The sequence below is a fragment of the Lucilia cuprina genome, chromosome 3, assembly GCF_022045245.1.
Source record: "Lucilia cuprina isolate Lc7/37 chromosome 3, ASM2204524v1, whole genome shotgun sequence".
Classification (NCBI taxonomy): domain Eukaryota; kingdom Metazoa; phylum Arthropoda; class Insecta; order Diptera; family Calliphoridae; genus Lucilia; species Lucilia cuprina.
This window is the reverse complement of record NC_060951.1, coordinates 42,132,602-42,138,601: the sequence shown is the minus strand read 5'-3', so window position 1 is coordinate 42,138,601 and position 6,000 is coordinate 42,132,602. Positions and strand designations below refer to the sequence as shown.

General features: G+C 28.1%; 1 protein-coding gene across 3 annotated transcripts in view; it reads right to left on the bottom strand.

Moving 5' to 3' along the window:
* The window catches only part of LOC111689423, a 106,517-nt gene that overhangs the window by 91,344 nt on the left and 9,173 nt on the right, over positions 1-6,000 (bottom strand). Inside the window, exon 1 of one of the 3 annotated variants that reach the window (XM_046945689.1) lies at positions 4,090-5,647. The exons of 1 other annotated variant lie outside the window; for it this stretch is intronic. The gene's annotated coding sequence lies outside the window, so the exon portion shown is untranslated. Of the gene's footprint in view, positions 1-4,089; positions 5,648-6,000 lie in introns of those variants that run through there. One more of the 3 variants, XM_046945692.1, reaches the window with a different exon arrangement.

Sequence of the window (6,000 nt, the reverse complement as noted above, 5' to 3'; positions counted from 1 at the left end):
ACTGAACTAGAACTGAACTAGAACTGAACTAGAACTGTACTAGAACTGAACTAGAACTGAACTAGAACTGAACTAGAACTGAACTAGAACTAGAACTGAACTAAAACTAAACTAGAATTGAACTGCTATCAAGTAATATTTTTTATATTAATGAAATTATTTGTTAATACAATTTCAGTTTACATTTTTAAATATAAATCCCCCAACAAATATTTATAGTAAATGTATGTGTTTATGTCAACAACTGTCTGACAATCTATTCAACGCCTCTTACAAATTTCAAACAGATTTAATTTTTTTTTATTTATTTTAAGTCTCCATTAAATATTTTACATCAATTACGTAAAATACAATAAAATATTTATTTTATTTATTTAAATATTCCAGATTAGAAATACTCTCATCACCCCTTCTTTCTTTATTTCTTTATTTTATTATATAGACATACAGACACTGATTAGATTATTTCATAATCATTAAAATATTTATTTAAGTTTACTTGTTCATATGTTTTGTTTATTGTATTAATGTAATTCAAGTTCAATTACAATTAGTAATTGAGTTCTATTTTTAATGAAAAATCAATAATATGTATATTGAACTCATAATAATTGAATTTATCAATGAAAAATATGTTGAGTGTAACCACCTTGAACCTCTAGACTGAAATATATAAAAACCACATACATATGTATATATATATATATATTACAAGCGATATCTTATCGTCTTTGCATTAATAGTTTGTTCAAATACTTAATGATTTATGTGGGCTTAATAATTGTTTAAAGATATATTTACAGTAGTGGACAATTTGTGGGATACAAGTTTTTAATTTTTTACATGAGAAACAACATTCTTGAATTTTAAATTTAAAAAAAAGTGAAAAAAGTGTTAATTTGTTAAAAAAAAGAATAAACAATCTACAGGTGTTAATTTAATTTATGAAAAAATTTTAAAGTAAATTTTTTTTTAACTAAATGACAAACATTTCTAACTTCAGTAAAATACCACATTCAAATTCATTCTATTCTATTTCCTCAACATATTTAAATAATCATTGTATTTTATTTCTTAAATTTTGTTTATTTTTAGTTTGTAATTTGTAATAAGGAAACAAATGTCTACAGATGTTGGTTTTAACAATTGTTTCATTCATCCATCCACAAATCAAATACTTACTAAACCATATTATGGAAGTTTACTTTAAAGTAAATTATGAGTATTTAAGGATTGATTTGATCTTGCCTGTCTTCCAATTTTATTTCCCCCTCCTCACTAGATTGCCCTGATTTCATTTCACACTTTTGTATTTTTTTATAATTCGTTTGTGTTAATTACATGATTTTATACCAAATTAATTTGGTTAACCTAAATAATGTTTTTTATATCTTTTTAATTTTGGAGTTTTCAATGAAATTGTATCAAGAAGAATATTGTATAGGAATTTTCAGTTTTTTTTTTTCTTTCTTTATTTTCTTGTGTTAAGAATTTCACTTTGTAGAGTAAACATTTGTGGAAGAATTGTTAAATAAAGAAATTTAAATACCCCTTTTTTAGGTTGTTCTTATTTGTAAATATAACGAGAGTAAAAGAAGCAACAGGGTGGTGTTGAAAGTCAGTGTGGTGGAATGTAGGAGGGGTATTAGTTAACTAGCCGAGGGTTAAAGAAATCTGTTGTACTTTGTGAACTATCACTTATATAACGAAATACTAAAGAAATGTTTGAATGTGATTAATTCGTATTACATACAAGGATTAACCAAAAAAGCTTTGTATTAAAATTGTGAACTAAACTGACTTAAGAGTCCAAAAACCTGAACCCTTCAGAATTGAAAAAAAACCTTTATCAGATTTGATAAATTTACACATTTTTCTCTGGAACGTCTATCATCTATATAACCACAAATCTGTGACCTATATAATTATGATAAGAAAAGGATAATCCAAAAAAGCTTTGACTAAAAACTGACTTATGAGTCCAAAAACCTGAACCCTTCAAAATCAAACCAACCTCATATTAATGAATTTTATTATGAAATGTCTATCATCGATGTGACCATAAAGTTGTGCCCAATATCTTCATTTGTATTAGGTATAAAAGTAAAACAAAACAGAGGGAGTGCCTTCCGATCGTCTAGGCTATATGCGAAATGAAAAGTAACGATTATTGTGTACAAATGAACTGCCCAATGTTTGCCTTCTCATCAGGATTATTAGGAACACTTTTATCGCAATTTTCATTGAAAAGTAAAGATGCCAAGCCTTTATATAAAGAAACTGTTCCATTAAGAAAATCTCGGTTGTCAGAAACGATTCAATGAGTGCTTTGCGTTTGTACGAATCGGTATATCTAATGATCCACATGTGCTTTTGTGATCTGGATCCCATGATGTTTAAAGCTGAATCTGGTCTATCAGAAATAATTCAATGAGAGATTTACGGTAAACTTCAGACCGTATATGAAGCTTCCCTCGACAATAAACTCAACCACAGTGCTGAGATGGCCCTAAGTAGTAGTTTCGTAATCGATGTACCGCTTCTTTATAAGGCTGAAATCTTGGTGCGATATCTGGCTTTAGTCTTAATATAATCCTGAGATTTCGCGCGCAACCAACCAACGGTGTCTTTAACAATAATCCAAAGCATCGCTTTTTTTTGGAGATCAATTATGAACATAGAAATCCCCGTAACATATAAACACAAAGAAGGGATTTTTTTCGATATCACAGTGACAAGAATACTGAGTACACATCACCACAGTACAAGCACTTAATCGAGCTGCCTCATTTATCACCGTTGCGGTCTCTCGTTGTGTAAAGTCTGCCAATCTTTAGATTATATATGAAGAATTCCTCGACAATAAACTCAGTTACACTGCAGTGACGGCCCAGTGTTAATAAACCGAGAAGTCTCTTAAATACATATATACCGGACAAAGAAGGGATTTTTTTCAATACCACAAGGACCGTGGTGTACACCTCACCACAGTACAAGCACCTTATCGAGCCATTGCGGTCTCCCGTTGGGGAAAGTTCGGTAATCTTCAGATTATATATGAAGCATTTCTAGACAATGAACACCGCACAGATGGCCCTAAGAAGTAGTTTCGAAATCAATGTATGATGTATTTATCGGTTAAGCAAGACATTACATTTTTTGAAGTCAGTAATGAACTATTTGAAAATCAAAATATATCCGACATATAATGGATTTTTTTTCGATATCGATAAGTTTAGGAATACTGCGCATAAATCACTATTTAACTAATTACATAGATCTTATATCCTATACATTAATGATATCAACCTATTTTTCAACATATAGTTCCCTAAGTCGCTCCTCTGTGTGGTCCCATTTAATCGGTAATAGCTCACCAATTTCTAAAAAATTGAATTCTACGGAACACTGACTAACGTAGTTAAAGATGGGTATTCTTGCCAAACCGTAGTCATTTGATCGATCCAGTTTACAGTCTCGACATACTAGAAGTAGCACCTGGATTTCAAAACGCCAGTGTTAGGGCTAATGTACGGTTTAAATTAAGTTAAATCAAATTATAACTATATAGTTATATCAGGCAGTGTTTTGAATAAAATCTGCTACATCTGTCCCTTTAACCTAGCGATTTGTACACGCTCTTTGTTTATAGGGGTCTTTAACTATATCAACAAACATTATTTCTTACTTAACCCTATAAAGTCTGTGGTCTTGTTGTTAGATTTCTGTTTTCTATATTTTTTTTTTGGGTGTAAAGTGAATCTATTTGTTGTTTGGTTTTTTTCGGTTTTTTGGAATGCAATTTTATTTGTTTAGACAAGACACAAGTGTTTTCTTCTTGTATATGTTTTTTAACGTTTATTTTATAGAACACACTCTTGTTTGAAACAGATGATAAACCAAGTATTTAGTTTAATTTCAATTTTTTGTTTATTTAAACAATTTTGTTCGTTGTTGATTATATTTGGTTTTAAGAGGTGATTTCAATATTTAAGATATAAATAAGAGTAAAAATTTTAAATTGTTTTAAATAAACTAAGGTTTTATAATATTATTTTTTTGTGCATGTTTTGAGCTAGTAATATTTACCTTGATGATGTTGATGTTTATTAATTCCCAACAAAAGTATATGAAAAAATAAAATTAAAAAAGTAAACACCTGATAACGGTTGGTTACTGGCAAATAAACGTTTATTTTAGTTAAATAGAAGCGTAGTATATGGTAGAGGTACCAAGTTGAAGAAAAAACGTATAAAATGCTTTTGTTTTTTTTTTAAGTTGATAGATAGCGAACGAAATTTTTTCAAAGATTCCAAATGGTTAAAGTAAATAAAGTGGTTAACAGCCAAATTTTTTTTTATTTTTTTTTAATTGCTAAATTTTTTGTTATTATGTTTTTAGTTAGATAAATGAATACCAAGTATTTTAAATGAGTAATAATTATTTTTTTTTTTTTTTTGTTTTATTTGCAGTTGACACTTGAAACTGTTTCACTTTTAATTTTAATTTGCTTTATGGTGTTTTTCTACTTTTTAATTTTCTTTGTTGCAGGTAATTAATTTATAAAAAAAAATGAAATGAAATTTCTATTTTTTATGGTTGTGCTCTAAAAACTTTATTAAATTTAAATTTTATATTGTTGCTGTAGTAGTTGTTTCGCTTTAATTATGTTTCATTACACTTTAGTTATAATTTAGTATTTTTTTTTTAATTTTAAATAAAATTTCTTAGTAATTTTCATTTAAACACGTTTTGGTATGTTTATTTTTTTTCAAATAATTGTTGAGCTGTCAAAAAATATGTCAAAATTTGACAGTATTGTTAAAAGACTTTTACAGGGTTGATGACAGTTACACTATTTACACTCGTTTTATGGGTATAAAGAAAACAACTATTTTGTTGTAGTTTTGGTTTTAGCAATATAGAACAACCCCCAAAAAGAATTTTTAGACACTGATTAACACTTTTTGGTTTTTTACTTTTTATTAATAACAAACATTTAGGGGATTAACCAGGGTTTTTATAACAATAGTTAACTAAACCTTTAATTAGTGAAAAATTATTTTTATATATTTTTTGCCACCAAATAAGCAGCTGCTTTTCTTAGTTTTCAAAAAAACGCGCAATTTTTTTATAATAAACAAATTTCCAAATTCAACAAAATTTACGTTTTGAATTGTTATAAAAGAAAAAAACGTTAAAACATAAACTTTTTAGTACCTCGTTTAAATTTGTATCTTTTTCTATTGAATTCTCATTCGCTTGTACAACCAACCGGCTCAAGTTCTCGTTACTAACTAAACTTGCATACACTAGTGTCTGTTTACATTTGATTGTCGTTTTAGCGTGAGTATCTATCAGATACTTTTTGCTGCCTGTCTATTGTTTGCTCACAATTCGACCAGCTGTATTTCGGTTTGTTTACTTTTTGTAGTTCATTGTTGTTGCTTCAAAATGAACCCTCTTATGGTTAAACATGCGGCGTTTTTTTCTTCTGCTCTACCCCAAAAACAGAGAGTGTTTTAAACAATTATTCCTATTGGATTGTATGCAGTGTTACCATGTGTTAAGTTTCCTCTATTGTGGATATATCATGTAGCTTATTGGTTTGGTCAAAGATTCAAGATATACAAAAAGTACTTATGATGTATACTCAGCAAAAAAAAAAAAATAACTTCCAAAGAAGCGAAAAAGAAGTAGAAGTAGTAGGTCTTCCATGAAAGTACTGAAAAAGACCTAAAAAAGTTATGATTTTAACACAAGCTTATCATAGGAGGGATATTCTTTTTATTTGATTACAAATGCATTACATCTGAAGTCATTCTTAGGAAGTAATTTTTATGTTCTTTCTATGGAAGTTATAAGGAAGTAAAATTGTAGTATTATAGAATACAACTAGTTTGATTTAAGTAATATTAATATAAATAAATAAATCACACGCATTTATCAATCAACTCCAAAATAAAATGGAGTTCTTTGCATTATTTTAGCTTCTTTTTA